Source organism: Trachypithecus francoisi, unplaced genomic scaffold (assembly GCF_009764315.1).
Source record: "Trachypithecus francoisi isolate TF-2019V2 unplaced genomic scaffold, Tfra_2.0 Contig01585, whole genome shotgun sequence".
Classification (NCBI taxonomy): domain Eukaryota; kingdom Metazoa; phylum Chordata; class Mammalia; order Primates; family Cercopithecidae; genus Trachypithecus; species Trachypithecus francoisi.
The window spans coordinates 4,785,056-4,802,366 of record NW_022681444.1 but is presented as its reverse complement, the minus strand read 5'-3'; the positions used below and the strand labels follow the sequence as shown (position 1 = coordinate 4,802,366).

Below are 17,311 nucleotides of genomic sequence, written 5' to 3'. Positions count from 1 at the left end.
TGCAGCTTCTTACTCATTAGATATTGATCCTTCACTCTCCATATAGTAATTGACTCCCCAAGGCTGACAACCAACTCTCAGGATGGTCAATGTCCTGCTGTGCATGGCACTCCCTGATGGACACGGGGATAAGCAGCCTAGTCTTGGCCCTGCTTCCCCATGGCATGACTTATCCAAGGACACCCAGCTGGTGAACAACAGAGGTGAGACTTCAAAGTGTGTCTTCTAGGCCGGGTGTGGTGGCTCATGCCTGCAATCCCAGCAATTTGGGAGGCCAAGGCAGGTGGATCACCTGAGGTCAGGCGTTCGAAACCAGCCTGGCCAACATGGTGAAACCTCATCTCTACTAAAAATACAAACATCAGCCAGGTATGGTGGCACACACCTGTAATCCCAGCTACACGGGAGGGTAAGGCAGAAGAATCACTTGAACCCGGGAGGTGGAGGTTGCAGTGAGCCGAGATTGTGCCACTGCACTCCAGCCTGGGCGACAGAGTGAGACTCCGTCTCAACAACAACAACAAAAAAGTGTGTTTTTTAACACCAAGTCCATTCCCTTACCCCTGAGCTCTTATACAGCCACTTTCTGGTCTCTGTGTACTCATTAAACACAAAAGGGCAAGAGCACAGCTAGACAGATAGGGTTCAGATCTTAGGTCTTTCATGTGCTACCTGGGACCATGGATAGGTTACTGAACTTATTCCTTGAGCCTCAGTTTCCTCATCTGAAAAGTGGGAATGATTCAACTCACCTTGCAGGTGGTCAGAAGTCCATGAGGTAATGTATGCAGACTTTCATAGTTTTTAGCCCTCATACTTAATTTATTATGGTAATTATTACCATGTCCTTCTCAACCCAGTCATGGGGCTAACAGGTCACCAGAGCCAGGCAGTTAGGGGTGCAAACCTCACTGCACTCAATACACAGAGACTGAGGCTGAATCCTTCATGCTGGCCACATCTTCAGCTATGTCTGGAGGAATGTGACCCTGGCTACTGTGGCACTCTTTAGTTTGTCTGGCTTGCGAAGGGAGGTCTTTAAGGGAGGTGACTCCAAAGGCTCGCCTAGCTCTGGCTATCTGGGCCAGGCACCAGGGGTGGTTGCTGCCAGCGGAGTGCTCACTTCCCATGAATTGCCTCCTCTGCCATCCCCTCTCCTTCCCAATCCCACTCTGCACAGGCACCTTCTCCTTCATCTGCCCCCACCAATCCCTTTATTAGACCTTAGCCAATTTTCTTATTCTCAATAACATTCCAAAATGTCACTTCTTTCCTTAGTGCCCCCAGGCAACTCCAAGACCCCAAACCTTTCCAATGCTGCCACTCTTTACTTCAGTGACAACACTGGTTGTCAGGTGGGACCTCTCTCACAGCCACCCTTGCAGTGGCCATGCACACCTCCATTCACACTGGCCTTCCTGCCAGGCCGGGGCCCATCTCTTCTCTCAGGTCCTACCCATCTCCTCTGAGAATTCACTGCCTCACTTTCCCCTTCTCTCTCTGACTCCTTCCCCCAGCCTATAGGCAAGCTCTAGTCTCTCTTTTCCTGTAAGCCAAGGTCCTTCACTGGATCTTTTCCCAGCAAATGGAGATCTGTGCTCCTCTAGTCACAGCTCTGACTTCTGTACCTAATGACACGTCCACTGACCTCCTTCTTGCCAAACCAATGAAGGCTTGTCAGCATCTCCCAGAGCCCTTGGTACCTGGTGCTCGGGGTCACTCCTTCTCAACATGCCCTCCTTCCTTGGCAGACGCTATGCCACACTCTCCTGCTTCTCCCTGTGCCTCTTCAGTCTCTGTCACCACCTCCTCCATGAGCTCCTCCTCCTCCTCTAACACCCTTCATGCTGGAGTTGTCTACACAGCCTTCCCTCTTCAGCTCCTATTTTTTATTTGATTGGATAGCTGATGACTCTTAAATCTTGACTACAGTCCTCTTTTCTTCTTCTTCTTCTTTTTTTTTTTTTTTTTTGAGATGGGGTCTGGCCCTGTCACCCAGATTGGAGTGCAGTAACGCTATGACGGCTCACTGCAGCCTCAATATCCCCGTCTCACCGGCTCAAGCAACCCTCTCACCTCAGCCTCCTGAGTAGCTGGGACCACAGGATGGTGCCACCAGGCCTGGCCCAGTCCTCTTTTCTGAGCCTGAGACCCATATATCCACCTCTTGGCACTATCCTTCCATCTGCCCTTTCTTAAGATGCACCAAGTGCAGAACAGCTGAGGCTGAGCCTGCAACTCCTTCTTCTGTTTCCAGCCTTGGCTGGAGGCATTGTGCGTTACCCAGTCGCCTGGCCTGGGATGGGAGCCCGCCCTCGGCTCCTCCCACATGGCAATGTGGCTCTTCTCTCCTCCCTTCCCTCCTCACTTGCTGCACAGTCACCAGGGCCTCCAGACTCTGCACAGACCCTCCCTGCCCACTTCTCTTGTCACTGACTGGTCTGGGCCCCCAGATTTTATTGTCTTCCTGCCTCCAGTCTGATCTTCTAAACTCTAACCCAAGCACAGCTTCACAAGTATTTGAAAAACGTGAAGCTGACCATGTCATCGCCTTGCTTGAAACCATCCATGACATGGTGTTCAAAGTTCTTCCTGACCTGGCCATTTAAGCCAATCTTAAAATCCCGATGGGGGCCGGGCGCAGTGGCTCATGCCTGTAATCCCAACACTTTGGGAGGCCAAGATGGGCAGATCACGAGGTCAGGAGATCAAGACCATCCTGGCTAACATGGTGAAACTCTGTCTCTACTAGAAATAAAAAAATTAGCCAGGCGAGGTGGTGGGCGCCTGTAGTCCCAGCTACTCGGGAGGCTGAGGTAGGAGAATGGCGGGAACCCAGGAGGCGGAGCTTGCAGTGAGCCCAGATTAACGCCACTGCACTCCAGCCTGGGTGACAGAGCGAGACTCCCATCTCAAAGAAAAAAAGAATCCTGATGCAAAAGGAAAGGAACAAAGTAGCCAAGACTATTCTGAAGAAAAACAGTGCAAGACTTGCCCTACTGGATGGCAGAACAAAACCTAAAGCAGTAGTACTTAAACAGTGTGGTACTAGGCATGGATGCAGACACAGTTCAGTGACTACAAACTGAGAGCCTGACCTGCTTCCTGATGGTGGTGGCATTACCAGTCAGTGAGGAAAGGAGGAACTTTTCAGGAAAGTTCCTCCACTGGGTTTCATGCAGAAAAAGACAAAATTAGAGTCCTGCCTTATGTTAAGCAAGTGGATTAATGTGACAAATGTGAAACGCAAAACTACTGGGAAAAAAAATAGGAGACAATCATTATAATCTTGCAGAAAGGGAAGAAAGAAAAAACACAAATCCTAAAGGAAAAGGTGAATAAATTTGACAACATTTAAATGTCTGTACCAAAACCACCAACCAAAAACGACATCAAAATCAGCGTTAAAAGGTGAGTCATAGTGTGGGAGAAGGTATGTGTCACCCCTAAACCAACACAGGATTAGCTTTCAGATATACAGAGAACTTCAGATATCTTTAAGAAAGGGCAAACCACACAGAGAGAACAAGCAAAAGATATGAAAGGCAAATCCAAGGAACAGAATCTCCAAATGGCCAGTAACAATCAGGAAAGACACTTAACCCCACTGGTAATAATGGAAATGCAAATGAGAGCAAAAGGAGGTATCTTTTTATTCCAACAGATGGTAAAAAACAATAAAAAATTTAGCTTGACAATGTATTGCATTGGCAGAGGTGGAGGAACGGGAACTCTAGCTTGGGGCTCCTATGCAGGTAAAATATTTGGAAAGCAATGAGCAATGCTGAATAAAGGAAGACGCCCCGCCTTTTATACCTTGGGATTCTAATTTGGGTTTTTACTCTAGAGAAACTCTTGCATATATACACGAGGAGCCACATATACGAGGATGCCCAAGGTAGCATTGTGCATCACTGCAAAAAAGCTGAAACAAGCTACATGCCCATCAGTAGGGAAATAGATACATGAGCTGTGGTTTATTTGATCAACAAATTTTACAAAGAGAAGACGAAACTGCATCTATAGGTATCAATATAGATAAATCGTAAAAACTTAAGTTTCAGCTTGGGCAATATAGTAAAATCCCATCTCTAAAAAAAAAAAAACAAAACCTAGCCCAGTAGGGTGGTGTGCACCTGCAGTCCCAGCTACTCAGGAGGCTGAGGTGGGTGGAGCTTGAACCCAGGAGGTGGAGGTTGAAGTGAGCTGATACCATGCCACTGCACTCCAGCCTGGGCAACTGAGTGAGACCCTGTCACAAACCCCAAAACTTATGTTAAGTAAAGACAGTAAGTTGCAAAATAATGTTTATGGCATTATGCCACTTAGGTCAAATTTTTAAAACACAAAACAACAGTATATATGTTTACACATAAGTATATATGCAGTAAAACACAAAACCTGCACAAGAATAATGCAAATCAGCACAGCAGTTCCTTGTAGGGAGGAAAGGGAAATGAGGCACGATGGGGGTAAGGGGCCCTCCCTCCATCTGTAGTATTATTACTTAAAGAAATATGTGGTGAACCTGGCAAAATGTTAACTGCTGCTAAATACGGATGGTGGGGACAATGGGTATTCCCCATGCATTAACTATTTCATTATTTAAAGTGAGACTACTTTAAAAATAGTGGTCACCTATTCCAGGTGCTGTGCTGGAATCTCCATCTGCTCCTCCAGATTTGTCCTCCACCCTTCTCCACCCTGTGCCATGGACCAGGGGGCTGCACATGGGGCTAGGTCAGTGGGCTCCCTCTGGCTCCTCACTGGGTTAGGCTGATGGGGAGCAGGCTGGGGCACTGCCTCCTTTGGCTCTCTCCCTGCGGGGTCACTCCTGAGAGGTGGCAGTCTGTTTCTAACCCTGGGGTACTGAGCTGTCCTTTGGGGTCCCCACACTCTGCCCACATCTTTGTAAATAGCCCCATTCTGAAACTCTCTTCCAACCACCCAACTTGAGTGTGTCATCTGTGTCTGCCTTGACCCTGCAGTGCCTTCACATTTAGTCCACACAGCACTCCTCTGAGGTCTATATTATTAGCTTCAACTTGCAAGTAGAGTAGTAGAAGCTCAGTGGGTAGGCATCAAGCATGCGTCCAGGACCTGGCTGGCGATGGGGTTAGGTTCAAGTCTAGGCCTTGTGAGTGCATGGAGCAGACACCTGGGACCACCTGCCAGGCACCTTCTCAGGAAGCACATTCTCCTCCCACTGATGTAGACAGGGGAGGCAATGCCAGTCCAAAGCGGCCTCGCCTCTGGCCCCAGCTGATGGGTCTACGAGTGGACACCCTCCCCAGGATTTTTGGATTTGAGCCTAGAAAGCATTTGAGGACAATCTCTGTTTGATGAATGAGAAATAAGGATGGCCATGTTTCCCTGCTTGTGGTGAGGGAATCTGATCTGTGGTGACAGAAAAAGAAAGTAACCTCACTGAGTGACGCCACAAAGCAAGATGGAAGAGAGTTCTGTTTCAGTTGTTCCTGACACCCAGTGTATCCCTGGCCTGGCTGTTCAGCCTTCCTTGGTTTCTGTGAGCCAATGGTTCCTTTTTCTTTTTTTTTTTTTGGAGACAGTCTTGCTCTGTCACCCAGGCTGGAGTGCAGTGGTGCCATCTTGGCTCTCTGCAACCTCCACCTCCTGCATTCAAGTGACTCTCATGCCTTAACCTCCCAAGTAGCTGGGATTACAGGCATACGCCACAATGCCTGACTAAAATTTTTTTTTTTTTTTTTGTATTTTTAGTAGAGACAGGTTTCTTTAGTAGAGACGGGGTTTTGAGACCATGTTGGCCAGGCTGGTCTCAAACTCCTGGCCTCAAGTGATCCACCGATCTCAGGCTCTCAGCTGGAATTGCAGGCATGAGCCACTGCACCCAGCCCAATGGTTCCTCTTTTGGTTGAAGTCAGCCAGAGTCGGTCTTTGTTGCTGCAGTTCAAAGAACCTTAACAAAGAGACCCCACCACCCGACACTGACTCTTGGCGCAGCTGCCTAAATAAATTAGCTTGATGGCAGGAGAGAGGGGAGGCTCTCTGAGGCCCCAGTTCCTGCTTTTCAGATGGCATCTCAAGAACAGGATCTGACAGACCAAGCCACAATAATGGAACTGGAGAGGTGTGACTCCACGTAAAGGTTCTTGGCTGAGACTTCACAAACCCAGGAGAGGTGTATGGAAGGCCTTTGAGGTGTACAGAGGACTGAAAGTGCAGCTAAGCTTTTGTATGTGTGCATTTTCCTGGCAAGGGATTCCATGTGGTCATCAGCTTCTCTGAGGCTCGGGAGGATCACGAGGTCAGGAGTTCAAGACCAGCCTGGTCAATATGGCGAAACCGTCTCTACTAAAAAATACAAAAAATTAGCCAGGCATGGTGGCACATGCCTATAGTCCCAGCTACTCAGGAGGCTGAGGCAGGAGAATCACCTGAACCCGGGAGATGGAGGTTGCAGTGAGCTGAGATTGCGCCACTGCACTCCAGCCTGGGTGACAGAGTGAGACTCCATCTCAAAAAAAAAAAAAAAAAAAAAAAAGAGGCTCTAATTCTTAATCAAAGAATGTATCAGAACCATCTGGAGAGAGTGTTAAAAATTGAGTTTCTTGGGCCCACCCTTGGAGACTGATTTTGTGGGCCACAGGTGAGTCTGGGCGTTGCCGTCAGCCAAAGCTCTCCAGGTGATTCGGCTGTGCAGCCCAGGGAAGAAACTCTGCTCAAAGCGCTGCAATACAGGCAGGCTCTGTTCCGAAGGAAACATCTCGTGCAGTTATTCCAGAGAGGAAAAGGAAGAATGAAAACCATCCTGCTTTGTTTTGGTTTTGCACATATTGCTCAAGAAACGAATCCATGTAGAGGGTGGATCTTGCCTTGTTTATCAGCAGCCGTGTGCGAGGGATTACAGTCTCACTGCCTGAGTCACTCTGGCTCCCACCCTGACTCAGAAAAGTGTTTTCTGAAGGTCAAATTGCATTGCTCCTCCCTTGTGGTTTGGAGTGGACTCCAAGGCTACCTGGTGTTGTGGTAGTAATAATCATGATGATAATTATAACCTAATGAGATGCACCCGGCGCCGTGCTCTGTACCTGTGCCACAACACTTGAGGTGGAAACTCTTAGTAGCCCCATTTTACAGATCCGAAAGTGGGGCTTACAGAGCTACAACACACTGGAGGCAGGACGTGATCCCAGGTGTGGCACTCTTGTGGTGGCTGGGGAGGAAGGCTAACTGTTCAGAGGTCAGGTGCTGGTCAGAACACGAGGAGGGAGGAACACGGTGGCCATATCTGAAGTGATCTAGTAAACTGGAGACACTTCCTCCAGGAAGTCTGTAGTGGGTAAGACCCAGTTACTACCCTTGAGGAAAGGAAGGTGATGGGAATTAGCATCTATTACGCACTGTGGGCCAGACTTCAGTAAACACTTCAAAGTCCTGTTCTTTGACTCCTATGAGGTTAGTAACTTTTATCACCGCCATTTTAAAGGAAGGCTCAGAGGCACTCTGCAGTCACACAGTTGGAAGCTCCAAGTCTCTTCCGGTAACTTCTTTTGGCCCTTCCTGTTCACTCCTGCCTGACTCGTTTTCCCATCTGTCTCCATGTGCTTCCTGCCTCTAGCTCCGATTCCCATGCTCAGTCTCTCCCAAACCCACTGGACTTGCCCTTGGTCTCTTCCATTCAATTCTTAACTCTCCCTGCAGGACTAGGCCTGGATCTGCCCCCTCTTCTTTTGGCTATGGACGGCCCCGGGAGGCATGCCTGGCCTCAGATGCCCCTTGACCCAACTGGAGGAAGGGTGGGGGGCCCAGCAGAAGAGCCTGCAGCTTCCCTGGGCGCCGTTTCAAAGCTGATGCTGCTCCCCCCCCGCTCTGGGTCTCAGCTCCTCCCCTCTTCTGCATTGTTGACCAACAGCCTGGGTCTGACGCGGAAGCAGAAGAATTCCCATTCAACTGGGCCCCAGGGATGGGGGGCCTCCCTGCCAGTAAGTGACACCCTCTGCTACTGAAAGGCCTCATGTTCTTGCCCTGCCAAGCCTGTGGTGGCCACCACGTGACAGCACCAGGGCCACGTGTCTTCTGGGACCGCTTGTGAGCTGGTGGCTGGCAAGTTTGTTTCTCCATGTCTCGGGGCAGGGGCAAGGGTGTGGGTGGTCATGATGCACCAGGGTTCTGGGCTGGCTGAGCAGAGTACAGTTCCTGCTGCCAGCCCCGATATGGCACGGACAGCTGGAAAAACTGACCATGTGGCTTGACTATCTCAGAGGATTGCTCCGTTTTTCCTCAGCATAATTTTTCCATGAATAATCTTTAAAGCTCTTTAAGTGGCTGTTTCTTTAGCAGTTTTATTGGAACATATGAGAACTGACAGTCTCTGTGGGGAACGAGATATCATGTTGAAAAAAAATCTGGTTTTCATTACATTTCTTTCAAGAAAGCAACAGGCTGCCCAACAGACCACTCATTGATTGGAAGAGAAAGGAGCCCAGAGCCTCCTAACAATGGCCTTGGAGTGGACAGGATGATGAAGAGTGATGGCAAAGACTCAGGATCTGAAGGCACACAGGCCTGGGCCCCCACCTGTGTCTGCCACTTGCAGGCTAAGTGACCTTGGGCAAGTCACCTCACACCTCTGAACCTGAATTCTACATCTGCAAAACAGGAATGGTGACCCTGACTGACAGCCTCCCTGTGAGGAGTAAGCCATACAGCATCCCTCCCTCCTTCCTGTGACAAACTTTTCCTGAGCCCTGACCTTGGGCCTGCCCCTGGGGCAGGAGCTGGAGATACTACACTGGATTAGAAAGATGAGTTTCTAGTCAAGTGTGGGAGAGAGAGAAGTAGCCAGGTAATTAGACCAGGAGAGACATCTACTTTTACATGAGAATACTAACAATAATAAATACGGTAAAGGCAACAACTATACCAATAATATAACTACAACAATAACGATGGTAATAATGACAGTAGCTAGTGTTTACTGAGCATCTACAAAGCGCCAGGAACTGTGAGCAATGCTTTGTACACCTGATCTTAATTAAGCCTCACATGAACACTGCCATGCAAGTACTGTTGCTATCTTACTTTTAGGATGTAGAACTGGACGGGGGAAGAGTTCAGGAACTTGCCCGGGTGAGCAGTCAGTGAACAGGATAGCCCTGAGCACAGTGCACGTGAGAACACAGAGGGGACCCCTGGAGGGTCTGATGTCCAGGCAGGTGCAAGAGCTCCAGCAGAAGCAGTGATGGATGCAGACAGAAGAGCATGTACACAGACTCGGGGTGACAGAGAGCAGGGCCTTTGAAGAAGCCTGGAGTTCAATGAGGGGAAGGTGTAGAGATTTTTAGGAAGGGGCACTGATGCATTCAGATGTGTACCCTAGAAAGTTTGCTCTGGTTGGAGAGCAACTGGATGTTGCTTGACACCAAGACTTGACACCACAGGCTAGGGGTATGGAGGGAGGGGGACTTGGAGTGACCGTCAGTGGAGTGGTATCCATGGTACTGTCAGGTTTTGGGGACATGATGAGAAGTTCATTTTGGGATTGATGTCTGGAGGCCACTGGGTAGATGAAGAAGACGTGTTTGGGACGGGAAGCCTCGTTCCCACGGATTTCCAGCAGCATCCAAGTGGCCTGCCTGGGACAGCACTGCCCTATTTAAGCAGCCTGGCAGCCCTGCTGCCGCTTACGGAGGCACTTTCCAAGTATCGCACATCAGAAATTAATGGGAGGCAGCTGTGGCAGAAGGGAAACTACTCAGCTTGGAGTCACAAGACGTGGGTTCCAGTCCAGCCTCTGCCCCACGCTGAGCTGGGAGCTCACAGTCGAGTCTCATCCTTTGGAGCCTACGTTTTCTCATTGGAGAAGGGGGCTTGACAATTGTGCAACTGGGTGCTCTTGCAGGTGCCACTCTGAGCCTCTGGTGCACAGGGTGACTTCGCCTAATGTGAAGGGGGCTCAGTGTCCTCAGTGTCCCTCCTGCCCATGCTGAGAATCCGGTTCCCAAGGACTCAGGCCCTCTCCAGGTCTGCCAGACCCCGTGTCTCTCCGGGACACTGGGGCCCCTCTGCACAGAAAGTCTGTGTTGAAACCCTTCTCTGGCCAGGTTTCACAGTGGAGCCTGGGAGCTGGTCACTTTCACATTCACACACATTGTTTCTCATACATGCAGCTCTCACGAGTTCTCCCCGACAGCCAAGAACTGTCTCACACATCACTCAGAGGGCCTGGTTCGTTCTCTTTTTTTTTTTTCTTGAGACAGGGTCTTACTCTGTCATCCAAGCTGGAGCGGAGTGGTGCGATCATGGCTCACTGCAGCCTCCACCTCCTGGGATCAAGCGATCTCGCCTAAGCCCTGAGGAGCTGGCGTTGTAGGCATGCGCCACCATGCCCAGATAATTTCTATACTTTTGTAGAGATGTGGTTTTGCCATGTTGCCCAGGCTGGTCTTGAACTCCTAGGCTCAAGCGATCCTCCTGCTTCAGCTTCCCAAAGTGCTGGGATTACAGGTGTGAGCCACTGCACCTGGTTGACCTTGATCATTTCTTTCTGTAAATGGCATCCAATCACTGGTCCTAGGGCAGATTCCTAGGCCACGGGGAGTGCGGAGCAGCAGATGCTGGGGGAGCTGCTGGTACTCGTAAGGAGCTGGGCCGCATCCAGGCAGGGAGTTGGCCAGAGGTAGGTTTGAGTCTCACCTCTTCTGCTTGACCTTGACGTGACAGATGCGAGACTCCAAGAACAAAGGAGATGTGAAATCCCAGAGTAATGGGCCACAACTGGCCTCCTATCCCTGGAGCTCCTCACAGAGGGCCCCTCCTGCCCATCTATTCTGAAAATATAAACAGGCAGATAGAGTATGTTTCTGGAGAGAAGAGCATGTGGAGAGAGGGCCTACCCCTTGCCCCGGGACTCTTTTTCTACTCACACATAGTTGGGGGGAGTCTCCACAGACCCCCTGGGGAGGCTGAACTATGTCTCTACCAGTCAGGAGACCCAAGGGAGCTGCTGTGCTTTATTCAGGCCTCACGAGGCCAAACGGCTGTGCTAGAAGACCTGTTGTGCTCACAGGTCTGTTAGAATGAGGACAGGTACAGCCTCCTGTAGACCGAGGTGGTCCGTGTGAGGAAAGCTGGCAGAGTTGAGGGCTGGAGGGGACCCAAGCATCAGGAAGCTGGGAGTGGGCACCAGACTTTGTGAAGGGCATGGAAGGGGCTGCAGGGGTCCCCCAAATAGACTTGCATCTGCCTGGGTCAAGGGACTTGTGGAATCTCTGAAATACCCATGAAAGTGCCTGGGAGAAGAAGCATCAGCGATATCAGCTGCCAGCTAGAAGGCCCTGTGAAATGGTTTGCCCCCTCCAAATCTCATGTTGAAATGTGATTTCCGGTGTTGGAGGCAAGGCCTGGTGGGAGGTGACTGGATTGGGGGGCAGATCCCTCATGAATGGTTTAGCACCATCCCGTTGGTGATAAGTGAGTTCTCACTCAGTTCACGTGAGATCTGGTTGTTCAAAAGTCTGGGACCTCCCCTCTCCTCACCCCTGGCTCTCTTGCTTCTGCTCTCACCATGTAACATGCTTGTCCATCCTTCACCTTCTGTAAGCTTCCTGAGGACCTCACCAGAAGCCAGGCAGATGTTGGTGCCAAGCTTGTAAAGCTTGCAGAACTGTGAGCCAATGAAACCTCTTTTTAAAATAAATTACTCAGCCTCAGGTATTTCTTTATGGTGATGCAAGAATGGCCTAACACAGAAAATAGGTACTAGGAGTGGGGTTATGAATTAGTACATTTGCAATACTATAAAGGGATACCCGAGGCTGGATAATTTATAAAGAAAAGAGGTTTAGGCTGGGCGTGGTGACTCATGCCTGTAATCCCAGGACTTTGGGAGGCCATGGTGGGCAGATCACCTGAGGTCAGGAGTTCAAGAGCAGCCTAGCCAACATAGTGAAACCCGTCTCTACTAAAAATACAAAAATTAGCTTGGCATGGTGGCAGGCAACTGTAATCCTAGCTACTCGGGAGGCTAAGGCAGGAGAATCACTTGAACTCAAGAGGCAGAGGTTGCAGTGAGCCCAGATCACGTCACTGCACTCCAGCCTGGGTGACAGAGCGAGACTCCGTCTTTAAAAAAAAAAAAAGGAAAGAAAGAAAAGAGGTTTAACTGGCTCATGGTTCTACAGGCTATAAGGAATTATGTTGCCAGCATCTGCTTCCAGTGAGGGCCTCAGGAAGCTAAGGTAAAAGCCACCATGCCTAGCTAATTTTTTTTTTTTTTTTTTTTTTTTTTAACAGATGAGGTTTTGCCATATTGCTCAGGCCGGTCTCAAACTCTACTCTGGGCTCAAGCCATCTGCCTACCTCAGCCTCCCAAAGTTCCAGGATTACAGGCATGAACCACCATGCCTAGCCCCTAAACATGAGATTTGCAGGGGAAACATACTCTCTTTGCCCGTTTATATTTTCGGAAAGGATGGGCGGGAGGGGCCCTGCATGAGGAGCTCCAGGGATAGGTGGCCAGTTGTGGCCCATTACTCTGGGATTTCACATCTCCTTTGTTCTTGGAGCCTCCATCTCAGCAGCCTGTCACGTCCAGGTGAAGCAGAAGAGGCGAGACTCAAACTCACCTCTGGCCAACTCCCTGCCTGGATGTGGCCCATATCACCCTATGCTCCAATTACCACTGTATCCTCTCCCCCAGTTGCTGCAGGCCAAAGAGATGGAGAAAGGCCTAGGGAGGGAGAAGGGCCAAACACCCCTGCTCTCTTGCCACAAGCAGCCAGGCCTGAAGCACCCCAACCAGGCTGAGACAAGGAAATTAGATTTAATGTCAGATCAGGTTTTGAGTTCTGATTCTTACATGGAAGTTGCCTTCTGAGGACCAACTGGGGACAATGTGTGTCTCAAAAGTGACTGCAGGAAAGTCAAGGACATGCCAATGTAATGCTCACTTGCACTATACAGATACATGGAGCTGCAGGGACAGAGCCCAGAGGCTGTCCAGAGCCTTGGGCTTGGCAGCTGGTTCTGCCACTTCCTCAATGCATGAGGCTGGGCGAGCACCTGCATCTTCACCTGTAGAATGAGGATGACACTGGCCGCACTTCGCAGTGTCTGTGTCAGGGTCACTGAGTGAGCACAGGAGAATACTTACGATGGTGCCTGGCAGACAGTACGTGCTCAGTGCAGCTCAGCTGCTATCACTGGTATTATGTAACTCTTGGAGTCTGTTTCCCTCCCGTGGAACAGCTGAGGTGCTGGCTTTAAAACCCATCCACAAAGTCTTTGATGCTGGTCCCATTCAGTGGTAGGGTCTACGTCCCTCTCCTTGGATCTGCAGGCCTTCGTGACTGCCCTGAGCAGCAGAGTGTGGCAGCAGTAAGGCTGCGTGACTTCTGAGGCTGGCTCATGAGGGCTCTGTGATACAGGTTCTACCCTGCTCTCCTTGGCCATTTGCTCTGGGTGAAAGCCAGCTGCCCTGCAGGAGGCTGCTGATACTGAAGCTGCCACGCTGTGAGGAGGCCCAGGCCACAGTGGGAGGCCACAGGTAGGTGTTCCACGCCCCCCACTTGTAGCCCCAGCCCCATCTGGCAGCGAGCACTGAGCATGTGAGTGAAGATGGCTCCAGGTGACTCCAGCCCCAGCCCTGTTCAGCTTCCTGACCCACACAGTCTATGCATGTAATAAAATGGTTGTTTCATGCCCTTAGGTTCTGGGGTGGCTCGTGAGTGACAGCAGTACTGGTATGCTGGTGACTGCCCCAGCAGGAGCTCCCTCTGTCCCCCTACCAACTCCCCGATGTCTGGACGGCACCAGAGCGTGCTTGGGAGGCCACGAGCTAACACTCTTAAGAGGTGAGTGTATGCCAGGCGCTGGACTAAGGGGACTTCCCCAGAGACCCTGTGAAGTATGTCTGTGTGAAGATTCCTATTCCTATTTCTCCAATAGGAAAACAGACTTACGGGGATCAAACCAATGGCCCAAGGGCCCACAGCTAAGAACTGCTGGAGCCAGGCTCTGAACTGAGCTCTGCCTGACTCCAGAGGTGGTTTCTACCACCAGGCAATGCAACAGGGAGACACACAGGTGTGTCAGAGAGCAGTCCTCACAGTGCGAGCACAGAAACCAGAGGCCAAGGCCAAAGATTTTCCTGGACTCGCGGTGCTGCCCAGGAATCTTCCGAAAAAACCTGTCAGTTGGTAAAGCCACGTGGAGGCGGGACTAACAAAATCTGGAAATGTCTTCACCAGTTCCAAAGTACACACAAATATTACTTGCCCTCTCTGGGGGTCAGCGTTCTTTATGATTTTTTTCTCTCCAGGAAAATATTAGTTCATTTATAGAAACTAAACATTACATGTGGAGGGCAAATGGAAAACGTGGCATTCTTGGCCTTTTCTTCTCCACAGACACAGAAACTGAGAAGGTTTCTCCATTTCCTTTCTCACAGCCTATTTGTTGGTATGGATCTGCCCACACAGTCATTCTGCAGCGGTGGAAAGTGGGGGCCAGCTCTCTGTGGGGGGCAGGGACCAACCCAGAGACAAAGGGCAGCCTCAGCCCATAGACCATTTCGGACGTGAATCAAGGCCTCAGAGGGCGAGACCTGGGCCGCTGTCAATGCCAGGGCAGGTGGGCTGGGTAGAGGGGTAGAGGTGCGGGCGCTGCCTAGAAGAGGGCCAGAGAGACCGCCCGTCACATTGGTCTCGCCCCTACTGCCTCCTTTCAGTTCCTCAGTGTGCCCGTCCTTGCCCCTGGCAGCTTTTGCTGCCTGTTTCCCCCACTAAAACGAGAACTTTAGGGGGCAGGTTCTTGCCTTCTCTCACTGGGCACCTGGCTCATAGCAAGCCCTTGGCCCGGAAGTCTTGGGTGAATGAACGAATGAGCATGTCTTCGGACCTCTCCTTGACAGGTGTGGGGGGATGTGCCTACTGGAAAGGGCACCGAGCTGAAGCCTAAACCCCCTCCTGAGGAGCCGGGGAAGCCTGCGTTCCTCCCATTCCTGGGACTGCAAGAGGCACATTCCTGTCCCTGAGTCTGGTCGGGCTCCTGCCATGCAGCTCAGTCTGGCTGCCAGGTCCAGAAAGGCCTCCCTGGAGCTGCCCCTCTGGCTCCACCTCCCCAGGACCCCAGGCTGCCCCACAGCTGCAGCAGCACCCGCTCTCTGTCTTACGAGGCTGCTGGTGGGAAGCTGGGACCCCCGAATGTGTCTGAAGCCTTCCAGGCACTCCTCGATTCTCTGGTGATCAATGAAAACCTTCACATCCTGCTTCCAGGGCTGAAGCCAGGGATTTGGAAAATTGGTCGAAAACACTCCTATAAGCTGGGGCTCGCTCTGCTGTGGAAAACTGCCGGCATCAGCACTTCTCCCAAGGCTGTGCCGAGTCAGCAGTCGGCCCACTCTGGAGCTGCCTCCGAGGACCAGGTGCCTACAGGACCCCGTGAGGAGCTTAAAGAGTTGTGGCTGATGGAGGGATTTCTGTCCTGGGCTCTAGGAATTCTAGACTGGGCCCTTCCTCAGGGGGCTTTCAGTCTGGCAGGGCAGACAGACACGGGCAAATAAGCACACAGCTAACTGTGCCATCACTGCAGAGGGAAGTGCCACGGAGGGCATGAGGACCAGTTGCGGGAAGGAGCTGGGGCTAGCATGTGCCTGTAAAAACCAGAGAGTAAATAGTTCAGGCTCTGCAGGCCACAGGGTCTTTGTCCCAACCACTCAACTCTGCCACTGCTGCATGAAAACAGCCACAGGCAATATGTCAACCCAAGAGGGGTGGCTGTGCCCATATGAAAACAGAGGGTGGATTGGTCCCCCAGTTTGCCAGGGCCTGGTTGTTACAGGGCCTGACCTGATCGGGGTGGGGTTGACAGTGGGGAGAAGGCTTCCCCGGGGCAGGGATGTTTAGATAAAAGCTGCAGGCTGATTCAGTGATGAATCACAGAATCAGGCAGAATCACAATATTGACAATTATGATAATCACATCACCACGATCAAATTCCACCTACCACGTGTGTTCTGTGCTGGGCACTGTGCTAACAACACAACCCTGTGAAGGAGGGAGACTTTATGTCCACTTTACAGATGGAGACACTGAGGCTTGACAGTATGCTGAGTAGTCCGTTTGCACAACTCGGTTGCATTTTTTGCCCCGCCCACTTGCCACTTCTGGTCGGGGGAGGCTGCCCCCTGAGATACATCTCCTGGACCCCTTGCCCCTAGCTTTCTACTGGATTTGGCCAAGGAAAGGCTCTGGCAGCAGACTGAGGGCTGGAGGAGAGAGAGGCCAGGGATTTCTCTCTGCTCCCTCCTGCTTCCCCCTCCCTGCCCACAGACCCTGCACAGCCAACCACCCTCCAGAACTCAGCCATCCCTGGGGTTGGTAACACTTCTTCCCCATGCCCTTCAGCCTAGGACTCCAACCTCCCCAGGACCCTGGGCTGGCCCATGGGTGCCTCGCCATGCTTTACTGGTTCTGTTCATTCAAGTCTCTTCATGTGAACCATCTGGGGTCCATTCTGTCCCTTGCCAGGGCTCTGATGCTGGAGGTTGGCTGGCTTGCTGGTTTCTGCTCTCACATGGCTAATAAACAACAGAGCCAAGTAGAGGTGTGGGTGGATCGTGGGAAAGGAGGCTGTACCTGAGGAGGCTGGGCCAGGGCTGGCTCGTGGCTCCCCCGCTGACTTTCAGGACAGTCAGGGGTCAAAAGAGGCCAGGAAATGCAGTGCCGCCTTTCCTGCCCCAGGGCCCAGTGAGTGACCCCATTCTTGAGGACCCCAATTAGCACTTTAGTTGTCTAAGACCGGCTCCAGGTCTGCAACCTCCTGGTCTTCTCCCTAACCTTAGCAGGGGGAGCCAGTGTTACTCAGTGCAGACCTGGGCTGGGGGCTGGGGCTGAGGCGGAGGCGGAGGCAGGGCCCTGGGCTCTTCCTCCGGGAGGAGATAGTGGGGCAGATGGTGGTGAAATGAAGGGACCAGCTGGGTCAGATAGATGCCTGGAGGGGAAGAGGAAGCCACTGTTGCCATCGCCCTGGCAGGAAGCAGCCTGCAGGCGTGTTGAATGGCGGGTGCTAGGGAGAGCCAGACTGGCAGATGAGGGCTTGGGCTGGAGGTGAGGCTGGAGGCACCAGGGAGGAGGGGGGCCCTCTGAGCCTCAGTCATGAGGCTGCAGCACCAGGACCCCCTCCACACTTGGACCAGTGTACACCAGAGGCCCACCCAGAGCTGCAGCCTGGCTCTTTATCCACCCATCTATCCACCCACCCACTCACCCATCCATCCCTCTCCTCCAAAAACCCTACGAAAATGGAGCATCTACAAAAGGCAGGCAT

At 51.5% G+C, this 17,311-nt stretch overlaps 1 protein-coding gene across 21 annotated transcripts in view; it reads right to left on the bottom strand.

Moving 5' to 3' along the window:
- Window positions 1-17,311, bottom strand: part of RALGPS1 (Ral GEF with PH domain and SH3 binding motif 1) — a 327,157-nt gene that overhangs the window by 26,036 nt on the left and 283,810 nt on the right. The gene's annotated exons all lie outside the window — the stretch shown is intronic.